This window comes from Bubalus bubalis, chromosome 10 (genome assembly GCF_019923935.1).
Source record: "Bubalus bubalis isolate 160015118507 breed Murrah chromosome 10, NDDB_SH_1, whole genome shotgun sequence".
Classification (NCBI taxonomy): domain Eukaryota; kingdom Metazoa; phylum Chordata; class Mammalia; order Artiodactyla; family Bovidae; genus Bubalus; species Bubalus bubalis.
Genome location: NC_059166.1, coordinates 38,248,375 through 38,263,783, shown reverse-complemented (window position 1 = coordinate 38,263,783; position 15,409 = coordinate 38,248,375). Strand labels below are relative to the sequence as shown.

The following is a 15,409-nucleotide window of genomic DNA, read 5'->3' as shown; positions in this document are numbered from 1 at the left end:
ACTCTAAATAAATATTCTAGGGAAATGGCATCCCACTCCAGTACTCTTGCCTGGAAAATCCCATGGATGGAGGAGCCTGGCAGACTTCAGTCCATGGGGTCACAAAGAGCTGGATACAAATGAGTGACTTCACTTCAAAGAAAGTTAAAAAACTCAGTCCAGGTAACACAAATAAATTTATTAGAAAATCTCAGATTCTTATGATATAACATTGCTTATACATGACTTTCCCTTTTTTATATTTAAAAATGAAATAGACTGTAAATAAAACCAATATCCATAAATCTGCCTAGTTTTAGAAATGGACATTAACTAGTATCTTGGAGCCCTACAAAAGTCACCAAAATCATATCCTCACTTTAACCTAAGAGTAGTCATTCCTCTGATTTTGGTGTTAACTATTCCACTCGGTTTTGTGTGTGTGTGTGTGTGGTTTTATCATACATAACATACATGAATGTATGTACATGTGTTTAAACGTATGTGTGTTTTTTCAGAAAATTTATTATATCATTTTAGGTCATGTTTTTGTGGTCCAGATAGCGTATGTAAAATCATCTTAGAGGAAAGTTCGGGTATTTTATGTAAGATTCTTCCTGCATAAGTCTCAAGACATACATTCTATACACAAAATTCTATCCTATGGGGTATAACTGTTTTGCAAAACATGGGATATAAAGTACTCAGGATTAATTAATATGTGGAAATGGATACCAAAGGGCAGTCTTTTTCCAACGTGAAAACTATTCCTTTCTTTGCTGTTGCTACCTTAACACTTAGATAGAAAAGGAGTAGTACAGAATGTTACAGTCAAAAGACCACTCAGAAATTCTAGGTTTGCTGGCAGAGTGCTTACCAGTGTATTCTCTGCCAATGTGTCACTGGGAATAATGAATCTCTTTATTTTTCCCAAGAGCCCACTGTCTCTGAAGTCTTTCTTTGAGACTACAGAAAGACTTAAAATATTGTCCTGAAATCATCTGCTCTCCATATACTGTTCCACACAGTATCCTTACAGATGGTCTTGCATCAAAAAAATAAAGTTTTACATTAATATTAAAAGGATTTTATAATGGTTTGTATTTTCTTGAAAATTTCCCAACAGTGTTTTGTAGCCTTTTCTATGATCTACCATTGTTTTCCAGTATATCTAGCCACCTTCTGTCAATATTCTTTCTTCCCTGTATGCTTTTGTAATTGCATAATTTGGAATATTTGGAAGACAGAATTTTTCTCTTATAAAACATTACCTATATTAATATGTTTTGTATACTGTTTATGCCTCATCTGAAAACTCTAATTTGTGTCATATTACTTGTACATGCTGCATAAGAGAATTCCTAAAAACACACAGTATGACATTGTATTATTTTATTTTCTTCAACATAAAAAAGAAAAAGAATCAATGGTTGTCTATAAGTTGAAGATCAGTAAAAACTGTGAAGATTTCCCATTAAAAAAAGAAAAGGGGAGAAAGGTTAAAAAAAAAATGTTTATCAGTTCATTTTATAAAATTTGGTAAACTCAAACTTTTGAAATTGTTGCCATAGGTTTCCCTGAAACCCAAGGTAATTTTAGAAACTTTAAAATCACACTTATTTCAATTGAAATGAACAGTGTTTAAGAATTATACTAGATGGGTTCATAGACTCACGTTATTTCTCAAGTTGAGGGCACAGCTTGACACTGGTAGAATAGATGCCACTAAGGAGTTTCTGAGGATTCTAAATTGAACATAAAGACCGTAATACAAGCTAGATCACAATCTGCATTTGGGCACAATGAGTACGGTGGGGAAAGAACTGTGTTAATACTTTCAGTTCAGTTCAGTCACTCAGTCGTGTCCGACTCTGCGACCCCATGAATTGCAGCACGCCAGGCCTCCCTGTCCATCACCAACTCCCAGAGTTCACTCAAACTCATGTCCATCGAGTTGGTGATGCCATCCAGCCTTCTCATCCTCTGTCGCCCCCTTCTCCTCCTGCCCCCAATCCCTCCCAGCATCAGAGTCTTACTTTAGGATGATTTTATTGCCAAAGAAAGCCTATGGGCCAGTCTACCTAACTTCTGTTCAATTTTTATGTATCCAATTCCTGACCTATATTCAACGCTTCTGTACCAAATCCACTGAAGATATGCTAGCTTATCTGATCCTACTTGTAATACCAGCAGCATTTGATAGAGTAGATTTGACTCTTTGCTATATAATTTTCTCACTTATTTCCTTCTTATAATTCTTCTCAACTTTTTTGCTGGTTCCTTCTCCTGTACACACCACCCACTCCCCCCCCCCCCCCACCCACACACATACCTTTTAATGCTTCTTGGTTCTGCTCCTTTCTTTGTCCACACTCACACCCACATGATCTTACACAGTTTCACATCTGTCTTTAAGTCTCATCTGTATGCTGATGATTCTCCAATGTGTATCTCTAGCCATATAATTCTGCACTCCAAATATCTACTTAAGATCTCCACTTGGATGTCTAAAAGATGTCTCAAAACTAACAAGTTTAAAATGAAATTCTGATCTTCCAACCCAAACCTAATCTATCTGTTGCTCATTCTTCTAAGAAAACTCCTCTCATGCTTTAGGCAGAGTGAGGAGAAAAGTAACCATTTTGAAATACATCCAGATCATTCACTTCTTAAAAAACAGGCCTGAGCTAAGAAAATCTGTTTTGCTATGGCCCAGCCAACTTGGGTTTTACAGAGTTTAACTGATGTGAGAAGGGAATTACTAAACTCCAGTCCTCAATGACCATTCTATCTCACTAAAGAGATGTGAGGAAAAAAGCTGAGAAACAAGATCAGTAAAAGACTGAGACTTAATTACAGGATTATAGAATGCTTCTGCTCCCCTGCACTTCACCAACCATATCAAGGAGACATATATAACAGCAGAAGATTACAATGGAAAGAATGGCATTTATGACCCTATTTAAGTAGGGGTCTCGAGAAAGACAACAGGGGAAATAATAAACTAGAACACTACATAAAATGTGTTTCTGACTCCTACAGGTACAGTAACCAACAAACACAGCCTAATTCCTATTTTAAAAGCTCACACTTAGGACCTATTACCTCAATTTCTTTTATCCTATACACCATGCTTAGCTTTCAACAAAAATTTCCAAGGTATGTTAAAAGGCAAACAACAGCCTGCATACACAAAGCAAGCATCAATACTAGACTCAGATATGGAAGAGATTTTGGAATTATCAGATTGGCAATTTAAATATAATTACTATACTAAGGGCTCTAATGGAAGAAAATATAAGAAAAGACAGCTAATGTAAGCAAAGAGATGGAAACTCTTGGAAATAACCACAAAGAAATGCTAGAAATTAAAAACACGGGAAAAGAATTAAAGAATAACTTTGATGTGTTCATTAATAAACTATATATGGCTAAGGAAAGAATCAGTGAGTCTGAAGTTCTCAATAAAAACTTCCCAAACTGAAAAGAAAAAGAATGTAAAAAACAACTGAGAATTTCAAAGACCAGTAGGACAATTCCAAAGGTGTAATACAGACATCAGAGGAATGCCAGAAGGAAAAAAGGAGAGAAAAGGCACAATCATGACGTTATAATGGCTGGGAATTTTCCAAAATTAATGAAGTTAGTAAACACAAAACATTGACACCTAAACATATCATTTTCAAACTACAGAAAATCAAAGAAAAGAGAAAACTTAAAGAAGCCAAAAGGAAAAACAAACAAACCATTTGACCTTTGCATGAAAGAAGCTAAGAACTACACTGGACTTCTCTTCAGAAACCGTGAAAGCGGAAAGATAGTAAACAGCATATTAAAGTATTGAAAGAGGCAAAAAATACCAACCTAGAATTTTGTATGTGGAAAAATTATCCTTCAAAAGTCAAGGTGGAAGAAGATGCTATCTCAAAATATCTCTTTGGTTTAAGGATTATTTTGAGCTAAATGTACTTTAATAGTAGATTCAACAACATGCTAATCTCCCCTTTCTTCCTGAAAACAGGAGATTAAAAACTCCATGCTAAAGATGTCCTCCATACCAGAAGAAAGAAAACATTTTAACAGGGAGTCAAAGCCAAGATAATTCTGGACAAACAGACCTTGTCAAAAGAATTTTTATCTTCCTTTACCCTCTCCTCATAGTATACTTTTCCATAAAAGTCTCAGTTGTTCAACCCAATTTAAAAGCTGCAGGTTTCACCATTTCTTTGGGTCTTCATTTTCTTATGAAGGCTCCCACGTCAAACTTATGCAAATTTGTATGTTTTTCTCCTGTTAATCTAAGATCAGTTTAATCTTCAGGTCCAGCCAAAATACTCTAAGAGGGTAAAGGTGAAATTTTACCTTCCCTACAAAAGTGAAGGAGAGATAAAGACTTTCTCAGACAAACAAAAATGATAAACTATGTCAACAGTAGACTTGACTTGCAAGGAACATAAAAGAAGTTCTTCAGAGAAAAGAAAATTACTTGTAGACTTTCGGATCGCAGCCATTCTGACTGGCGTGAAATGGTACCTCATTGTGGTTTTGATTTGCATTTCTCTGATGAGTGATGTTGAGCATCTTTTCATGTGTTTGTTAGCCATCTGTATGTCTTCTTTGGAGAAATGTCTATTTAGTTCTTTGGCCCATTTTTTGATTGGGTCATTTATTTTTCTGGAATTGAGCTGCAGGAGTTGCTTGTATATTTTTGAGATTAGTTGTTTGTCAGTTGCTTCATTTGCTATTATTTTCTCCCATTCTGAAGGCTGTCTTTTCACCTTGCTTATAGTTTCCTTTGTTGTGCAGAAGCTTTTAAGTTTAATTAGGTCCTATTTGTTTACTTTTGCTTTTATTTCCAATATTCTGGGAGGTGGGTCATAGAGGATCCTGCTGTGATGTATGTCGGAGAGTGTTTTGCCTATGTTCTCCTCTAGGAGTTTTATAGTTTCTGGTCTTACGTTTAGATCTTTAATCCATTTTGAGTTTATTTTTGTGTATGGTGTTAGAAAGTGCTCTAGTTTCATTCTTTTACAAGTGGTTGACCAGTTTTCCCAGCACCACTTATTAAAGAGATTGTCTTTCCTCCATTGTATATTCTTGCCTCCTTTGTCAAAGATAAGGTGTCCATAGGTGCGTGGATTTATCTCTGGGCTTTCTATTTTGTTACAAGCAGTAAATGCTGGAGAGGGTGTGGAGAAAAGGGAATCCTCTTACACTGTTGGTTGGAATGCAAACTAGTACAGCCACTATGGAGGACAGTGTGGAGATTGCTTAAAAAACTGGAAATAGAACTGCCTTATGACCCAGCAATCCCACTGCTGGGCATACACACTGAGGAAACCAGAAGGGAAAGAGACACGTGTACCCCAATGTTCATCGCAGCACTGTTTATAATAGCCAGGACATGGAAGCAACCTAGATGTCCATCAGCAGATGAATGGATAAGAAAGCTGTGGTACATATACACAATGGAGTATTATTCAGCCATTAAAAAGAATACATTTGAATCAGTTCTAATGAGGTGGATGAAACTGGAGCCTATTATATAGAGTGAAGTAAGCCAGAAAGAAAAACACCAATACAGTATACTAACACACGTATATGTAATTTAGAAAGATGGTAACGATAACCCTGTATGCGAGACAGCAAAAGAGACACAGATGTATAGAACAGTCTTTTGGACTCTGTGGGAGAGGGAGAGGTGACGATGATTTGGGAGAATGGCATTGAAACATGTATAATATCATATAAGAAACGAATCGCCAGTCCAGGTTCGATGCAGGATACAGGATGCTTGGGGCTGGTGCACTGGGATGACCCAGAGGGATGGTACAGGGAAGGAGGTGGGAGGGGAGTTCAGGATGGGGAGCACCTGTACACCCATGGCAGATTCATGTTGATGTACGGCAAAACCAATACAATATTGTAAAGTAATTAGCCTCCAATTAAATTAAATAAATTTAAATTAAAAAAAGAAAATTACATGTCAGAAACTCAGATCTACATGAAGAAAGAAGAGTATTAGAGAAGAAATAAATGAAAGCAAAATAAAATGTTTTATTTTTCTTATTTTTAATTGATAGAACAGATAGTTTGTTCAAAATAAAAACTGCAACAACATATTGGATGATTACAGCACATTGATAATGAAATAAATGACAGCATCGTGTAAAGGGACAAGGAAGAGTAAGTGGGCGTACACTGTTATTTGTTACCTGCACTTGTCATGAAATGGTATAGTGTTAGTTGCAAGTAGACTTAGACTATACGTGCACATTTCAAACTCTAAGGTAATGACTAAAAATATTTTTGAAGTAAAGCTGATATGCTGACGAAGAAAGAAAATGGAATCATGTAACAAGGCTCAATTAAAACTACAGTAGACCGAAAAAGAGTGGAATAACACATCTAGTTTTTTTGGATGGGGCCAAAGATAGATATTAGAAAAGATGTGGCCACAGCATCAGTCTTTAAGGATGGGGAGAAATTACAAGCCAAGAGAGGATAGGAGAAGGAACATCCTAAGAAAACCACAATTATAGATAAGGAAGCAGACTAAAAGGATATGGTCAGTGATCAACATGTAATCCAGTCTCAGGATTTTAAATGGGAGCAGGGAGTTTGGAGAAGAGAACTGTTGAAAGTAAGACTATGTCTGAAGATGGATCTGTCCCTGGAATATTTGAGATTAATAATGACCAAATTAAATAGAATTCTGGCAGATTAATTTGACAGTATGTTTGGAAGAGAAGCTTTGTCTAACTCTACTAAGTGCCATGAAGCCCACAGATAATCACAATACTGACAACTCACTCCATCTAATTGCTGTTGCATCAACTTCAAATTTTATATATTTCACCATTTTGTTAGATAATACATTAAAACAAAATCTTTGTTATTGTTTATAATATTGTCTTTACTCTTGCATGTTTTAAGTTCTCCACTGTTGTTCAGTCACTAAGTCGAGTCCAACTCTTTGTGACCGCATGGACTGCAACACAACAAGCTTCTCTGTCTTTCACTATTTCCTGGAGTTTGCTCAAATTCATGTCCATTGTGTCAATGATGCCATCCAAGCACCTCACCATGAAGGGATGGGACCAGATGCCATGATCTTCATTTTTTGAATGTTGAGTTTTAAACCAGCTTTTTCACTCTCCTCTTTCACTTTCAAGAGGCTCTTTAGATCATCTTCACTTTCTGCCATTTCTGCCATGTTCTGTGTATTTGAGGTTATTAATATTTCTCCTGGCAATCTCGATTCTAGATTGTGCTTCATCCAGCCCAGCATTTCACACGATGTACTCTGCATATAAGTTAAATAAGCAGGGTGACAATATACAGCCTTGGCGTACTCCAATTTAGAACAAGTCTGTTGTTCCATGCCCGGTTCTAACTGTTGCTTCTTGACCTGCATACAGATTTCACAGGAGGCACGTAAGGTGGTCTGGTATTCCCATCTCTTGAAGAATTTTCCACAGTTTGTTGTGATCTACACAGTCAAAGGCTTTGGCATGATCAATAAAGCAGAAGTAGATGTTTTTCTGGAATTCCCTTGCTTTTTCTATGATCCAACAGAATGTTGGCGATTTGATCTCTGGTTCCTCTGCCTTTTCTAAATCCAGCTTGTACATCTGGAAATTCTCAGTTCATGTATTGCTGAAGCCTAACTCGAAGGATTTTGAGCATTATCTTGGTAGCATGTGAAATGAGTGCAATTGTACAGTAGCTTGAGCATACTTTGGCATTGTCCTTCTTTGGGATTGGAATAAAAACTGACGTTTTTCAATCCTGTGCCTCTTGCTGAGTTTTCCAAATTTGCTGACATATTGAGTGCAACACTTTAACAGCATCATCTTTTAGGATTTTAAAAGTTCTCCATAGCCAAAAGTTAAAATAATAACATATATTTTTAAGTTTCCTAGAATTTGGATATGACATACTTAAGTTTTCAAACTGAAATACTTTCATGACAAATTTTATTATATCTAAGTATGTGTCCAAGAGAAAGATAAATCAACATTTCTGCTGTTTTTCTTACAAAATAGATGGTTATATGCTGTTGCAAAATATTTTTTAAAAAATAAGAGGGGAGATATCACATTACAATCTTTATTAGCTTTAGACTACCACTGCTTACATTTGGTATATATAATTCCAGTGTGTGTGTGTGTGTGTGTGTATGTATGTATTATATATCTTTAAACAAGCACTTTTAACTTATAACTGGAAAAATGTAATACTCTCTGTCATCACCAAAAATGAAAATGGTTACAGTGAGGGAACTAAACTAGAAAATTTCCCAAAAAAGTTATCTTCACAAAAAACTGATAAAGAGATAAGAATGCACCAACCCAGAGCATGAGAGGCATTCCTGAAAGTGTTTATTACAAATTTTCCAGTTTCAAATTAATCTGAAGTAAAAACAATATATATTCACACAACCTTAATTAACACTTTCCAAATTTTCTTCCTGGGTAAACATGAATTATTGGGTACATTTCTGGTTTTCCAAAGGGAGCTATTAAGAAAAAAACTTCCATTCCATTTTCTCTAAGAAAGGTAGCATTGGTTTCCTCCCTCTGCTTCTGAGTCATTTCATTAAATTCTGTCTTTCTGCCTGTTCTCTCAGGGAAAGTCCCTTTTACAGTTAGGGCTAATGTTAATCATAATGTGATGCTTTTCTGCATTTCCCACTGCAACAACTCTTTTACCTAAGTACAAATTTGGGGGACCACACTAAAAATGATCTTTAAAGAGAAAATACAGGTATCTATTTAAGCTTGACTAATATTAGACAATGTGCGAATCCTTGGACAGCTAATATTCTAGAATACTCTTGGTCTCAACTCAGCATTCAAGGACCCATCCTTTGCAATTAGACCTGAATTAGCAGTACATGGTTAGAAATCTACTGAGACAATCTTATTCAAGTCTGGAAGGCAAGATGGTTGTTTTGACATATTTTTATCTTAAATTTTGTAAATTTTAGCCTGCAGTTTTTCTCAATTTTTAGTTTCTCCTATATTATTATGGTTAAATAGTCTATGTATTTTTGGGAAATTTTCACTTTCTAAGTTTGATTTTTTTGTTGTTATTTACTTTAAGACCACACTTATATTTCTCTAAAGTCCTTTCATAAATTTTGTCTCCAACTCTCATTTATTCAGTGAATTGGTTGCATTTTTGCATCACAGCCTACTCTTTATTATGCAATGATTATTAGATGCGCTAATAATTTCTGAGCTTGCCTCAATATAGACATTTAAATTAAAATTTGATTTATCATTCATCTATTTGATCTCAATTTCCTTTATATTCTGTGACTTAATTTTTTCCCAATTATTCGGTTTCATTTCAACTTAAGAGAAGCTATACAATGAATTTCCGTTTTGTTGGGTGTCCTCCTCTGGTTCTACTTCTGTTTATATTTACAAACAGATATAGTTCCTTTTGGATCACTCTCCAACATTTGTAGCAGGAAAAATATTATCATAACTGCCTTTGAGAAATCTTGCATTTGATATGGCTTTATCTTGTAACACTACTCTGTCTTTTACATTTTCATTTAACTCATAAAAGCTAAGAAAAGTGAAGAGCCATTTTCTTATATTTAATGATACAATTAACATATTTTCTTCATTTGATATGTCAACTTGCCTGGCCTGTTGTAGCCAGTTATTTAATCAAACACTGATCTAGCTGTTGTCATGAAGGTATTTTGTAGATGTGGTTGTCATCCAAATCACTTGACTTTAAGTAAAGGATGTTGCTCTCAATATGTGGATGAGCCTCATCCAATCAGCTGAAAAACAAAGGTTTCCCAGAGAAAAAACTCTGCCTCAAGAATGCAGCATAAACTGCTTATGTTTCCAGGTTGCCAGCCTGTCTGATTGACATAGAACTTATTAGCCACTGCCCTCCACCCCATAATTACATTAGCCAAGACCTTAAAATTAATTAAATATTTAAATAGCATATAACTATACATATACATATAATTATATATAATATATAATATTGATTTATATAAAATTGTATACTGTTTCTCTGGAGAACCCTAACTGATGAAATGTTAATTATTGGTAGTTTAAGAATAAATAAACATGTGTGTGTGTATATATATATATATATACACACACACACACACACAAATGCAGTAAAAACTGTACTTTCCTCTGCTTGCTGTTTGATGTTTATATTAGTAGTAAGATTTCTGCCTAAAGGAAGTCAGTGAAATGGAAGCTGGCTAGAGTATTCATGGGTTTTAGAGATCATGTTTTGTCACAATATTTTCATGGACACATCAGGAAAAACATCACTAATAAAAACTGAACTTGTTAAATGACTATGTGTGCATACTAAATTGCTTCAGTCATGTCCAACTCTTTGCGACACTATGGACTCTAGCCCACCAGACTACTCTATCCATGGGATTTCCCAGGCAAGAATACTTGAGTGGGTTGCCATGCCCTCTTTCAGGGGATCTTCCTCACCCAGGGATTGAACCCATGCTTCTTGAAGCTCCTGAATTGCAGGCAGATTCTTTACTGCTGAGTCACCTGGGAAGCCTATTATATGACTATAAAAGGAGAATGAATATTCACTTCATGGCACCAAAGTTAGTATCATTTATAGTTATATAACTGATATATAACTGACACTAACTTTGGTGCCATGAAGTGAATATTCATTCTCCTTAGCTATTAAGTTCATAAATATGTCATTGTAACAAATCAAATCTGGATATGGTAGGTGAGAAAATCCTCTTCTACCTAAACAGGATCTTTATACTGTACAATATACATAGACAGAAACAATTATTTTAGTTGCTTCATTCATTCGTTCAAGTATTTAATTTATTGAATAATAATCATTTACTTTATTGGGGCTTTCCTGGTAGCTCAATGGTAAAGAATCTGCCTGCCCATGCAGGAAATGCAGGAGATGCGGGTTCGATCCCCGGGTTGGGAAGATCCACTGAAGGAGGAAATGGCAACCCACTCCAGTATTCTTGCCTGGGAAATCTCATGGACAGAGGAGCCTGGTGAGCTACAGTCCATGGGGTCGAAAAAGAGTTGGACACGATATAGCAATGAAATAACTATCTCTAGCATCGAGAAGATAAATACATAAGATTTTGACTAAGAAAGTTTAAAAAATTACTAAAAATTAAAAGACGCTTACTCCTTGGAAGAAAAGTTATAATCAATCTGCTGCTGCTGCTGCTAAGTCTCTTCAGTCGTGTCTGACTCTGTGCGACCCCATAGACAACTGCCCACCAGGCTCTGCCGTCCCTGGGATTCTCTAGGCAAGAATACTGGAATGGGTTGCCATTTCCTCCTCCAACACATGAAAGTGAAAGGTGAAAGTCAAGTCGCTCAGTTGTGTCTGACTCTTAGCGACCCCATGGACTGCAGCCCACCAGGCTCCTCCATCCATGGGATTCTCCAGGCAAGAGTACTACAGTGGGGTGCCATTGCCTAGACAGCATATTAAAAAGCAGGGACAATTTTGTTCACAAAGGTCCATCTAGTCAAGGCTATGGTTTTTCCAGTGGTCATGTATAGATGTGAGAGTTGGACTGTGAAGAAGTCTGAGCACTGAAGCATGGATGCTTTTGAACTGTGGTGTTGGAGAAGACTCTTGAGAGTCCCTTGGACTGCAAGGAGATCCAACCAGTCCATCCTAAAGGAGATCATTCCTGGGTGTTCATTGGAGGGATTGATGTTGAAGCTGAAACTCCAATTCTTTGGCCACCTGATGTGAAGAGCTGACTTATTTGAAAAGATCCTGATGCTGGGAAAGATTGAGGGCAGGAGAAGAAGGGGATGACAGAGGATGAGATGGTTGGATGGCATCACCGACTCGATGGACATGGGTTTGGGTCAACTCCGGGAGTTGGTGATGGACAGGGAGGCCTGGTGTGCTGTGGTTCATGGGGTCGCAAAGAGTCGGACATGACTGAGCGACTGAACTGATCTGAACTGAACTCCTTGGAAGGAAAGTTATGACCAACCTGGACAGCATATTAAAAAGCAGAGAAATTACCTTGTCAACAAAGGTCTGTCTAGTCAAGGCTATGGTTTTTCCAGTAATTATGTATGGATGGGAGAGTTGGACTATAAAGAAAGCTGAGCGCAGAAGAACTGATACTTGAACAGGAGTTGGACATGAGTTTGAGTAGACTCCGAGAGTTGGTGGTGGACAGGAAGGCCTGGTGTGCTGCAGTCCATGGGGTCGCAAAGAGTCAGGCACTGAGTAACTGAACTGAATTGATGTACCTAAGGAGTAGACTCCAATGAAAAGTCAGCCTTTTGTGCCCCACATGACACTCCAAAGGCTTTTGAATTGATGGCATGCTGCTGCTGCTGCTAAGTCGCTTCAGTTGTGTCTGACTCTGTGCCACCCCATAGACAACAGCCCACCAGGCTCCCCCGTCCCTGGGATTCTCCAGGCAAGAACACTGGAGTGGGTTGCTATTTCCTTTTCCAATGCATGAAAGTGAAAAGTGAAAGGGAAGTCGCTCAGTCATGTCCGACTCTTCGCGACCCCATGGACTGCAGCCTATCAGGCTCCTCCGTCCATGGGATTTTCCAGGCAAGAGTACTGGAGTGGGGTGCCATTGCCTTCTCCGGAATTGATGGCATAAGGCCCCTCTGAAGGTGGAAAAGGTAGAGAACAAAAGAAGGCGATTATGTGAAGGTTTGAAGCGTGATTAAATAGAGATCTTCAATTCTAATTTGGGGAAGATGGCTGACAACCCCTCCAACCTGTCTCACTGCAGCAAACAATACAGGGTCCCAGAATCTGGAAAGCGAGCATAGGTGAGCAGGGAAGTGTAGGATCGAAAGCAAAAAAGGAAGTCTCAATCTCTGAAGGAACGGTGAAACCCTCAGCAACTTCCCCACTCAATTACAATAGTTTCATAAGCCCCACACGGTATCAAGAACATTCTTTTCAGATGAAACTGAACAAGTCCTGGAGGAAAGACTCACAGGATCTGAATTTAAGGAATTCTCCAATGAAAAAAACAAAAAAAAAATTAAACTTTAAATTCAAAGCAAAGAGCTTGTATATAAACAGTACCTCCCTTGTAAATTAAATTAAAAATTTATCTCACATGCAAATAGGAACAAATGGCAAATAATTACTAAGCATTTGAGAAAAACATTTAACAAGAATGACAGACTAAAACTAAAAAAAGACTGGAAGAGGCAGATAAAATGCAAGGAAATGCAGAAAACTTTAAGAAATAGTATTTTCTTAGTGAGATAAGATATTGCGTCTTTAAAACAAGAATATGGTAACAGTTAAAAAATGATGTAAGAAATAACTCTTAGAAATTAAAAATATGACAGCTTAGATTAAAAATTCATTAAAACAGTTGGAAATGTAGTTAAGAAATTTTCCCTGAAGAAACCAAAGACAAAAAACACAAGGAAAATAGTTCTATATCGGTATGGGAGCTTCAACATGAGATTAGAAGTTACAGAATGAAAAAAGAGAAAAAATAGTTGAAAGGCAATTACCAGAGAATTTATCCCAGAAATGAAGCACTTGAATTTCCAACTTGAAAACTTCCCTCACAATGAAAGAACAGACCTACCACAAAGTCCATTGCTGTGCAGTTTCTGAATACTATGGATAATCTCTCAAAGGCAAAACTGGAAGGTGGATGATAAGGGAGCAAAGCTTTCAAAATTCTGAGAAGTAGTTTTCAACTGGGAATTCTAGAAATAATCAGACTATACATCTTATTTGAGTATAAAATAAAGATATTTTCAAACAAGCAGGTCTTGTAATCAACTAATTAATATCCTCTGCACCTTTCTTCGGAGAAGGCAATGGCACCCTACTCCAGCACTCTTGCCTGGAAAATCCCATGGATGGAGGAGCCTGGACGGCTGCAGTCCATGGGATCGCTGAGGGTTGGACACGACTGAGCGACTTCCCTTTCACTTTTCACTTTCATGCATTGGAGAAGGAAATGGCAACCCACTCCAGTGTTCTTGCCTGGAGAATCCCAGGGACAGGGGAGCCTGGTGGGCTGCCATCTCTGGGGTCGCACAGAGTCGGACATGACTGAAGTGACTTAGCAGCAGCACCTTTCTTAGGAAACAAGTAGAGTATGGGCTCCACAAAACTAAAGAAAACCAGAAAAGAATGTTATATGAGTTCAGAAATTGCTAGTAAACACAGAAGCAATTTGAAGATAACCACCAGGATGGTGTTAAATCGAAGTTCCAGTACAACACTGTTAGGGACTAAATGTTTGTGTCCCCCAGTATTCATATGTTGAAAGCGACAATGTAGGGATACAGAAGGTGGCACCTTTGGGAGGTGATTAGAATTTAACAAAGTCATAAGGATAGATAAAATCATGGAGCCCTCATAAATGAGATTAGAGCCCTTATGAAAGTCACCAGAGGGTTTTCCTAGGTGGTGCAGTGATAAAGAACCCACCTTCAATGCAATACATGCAGGAGACATGGGTTCGATCCCTGGGTAGGTAAGATGCCCTGGAGGAAGAAATGGTAACCCACTCCAGTATCCTTGCCTAGAAAATACCATGGACAGAGGAGCCTGGCTGGCTACAGTCCATGGGGTCGCAAAGAGACATGACCAAGCAACTGAAGCTGCAAAAGTCGCTAGAGGGAGACTTCCACAGGGGTCCACTGGTAAAGACTCTGTGCTTCCACTGTAAGGGGCATGGATTCGATCCCTGGTGGGGGAAGTTCCACATGCCACGTGGTGCAGTCAAAAGAAAATAAAAGAAATGTCACCAGAGAGTTTCCTTTCCCTCTCTGCTCTGAACTGTGTGAGGATACTGTCAGCATGCAACCTGCAAGAGTTTCCTCATCAGAATTCGACTGTGCTGGCAACCTAATCTCAGACTTTCAGCCTCCAGAACGGTAAGAAACAAATGCCTGTTGCTTATAAGCCCCCCAGTTTACAGTATTTTTTAATTATAGCATCCCAACCTAAGCCAAGCACCTATGCATTAGTTCTAGAGATCCACAGATACAGATTGGAGCGTGAGGTTGGAGAGTTCCAGGAGGATTAAAAATAAAAGATTTAGATCTCCTGACAGTTTGGGCTCTGGAAAATTGTAGAGAATAGTTGTTTTTTGTTTTTTTTAACAAAGATGTTGGAACATACTTCAAGTCTCATAAGAGTACTGAGGAAAACTAAGCAATGAAATAGTAAGGTCATTATTACAAAAAAATAAAGTTATAGAGAAGTGGAATTATGGTCGTTATCTACCACCTGATCCAGCAATGAATTGTCACAGAAATGAAACTACTTAACCATTACTTATCATAAACTGAGAGAAAGGAGAAAGAGAAGAGAAAGTAGGAATATAAGACCATTAAATCTTCATATCACAAGTGAAAGTTTATGTCTAAAATTGATCACTTGAAAAATA

General features: G+C 37.5%; 1 protein-coding gene across 2 annotated transcripts in view; it reads right to left on the bottom strand.

Annotated features, from left to right (window-relative positions):
- Positions 1-15,409, bottom strand: part of THEMIS (thymocyte selection associated) — a 189,275-nt gene that overhangs the window by 105,599 nt on the left and 68,267 nt on the right. The gene's annotated exons all lie outside the window — the stretch shown is intronic.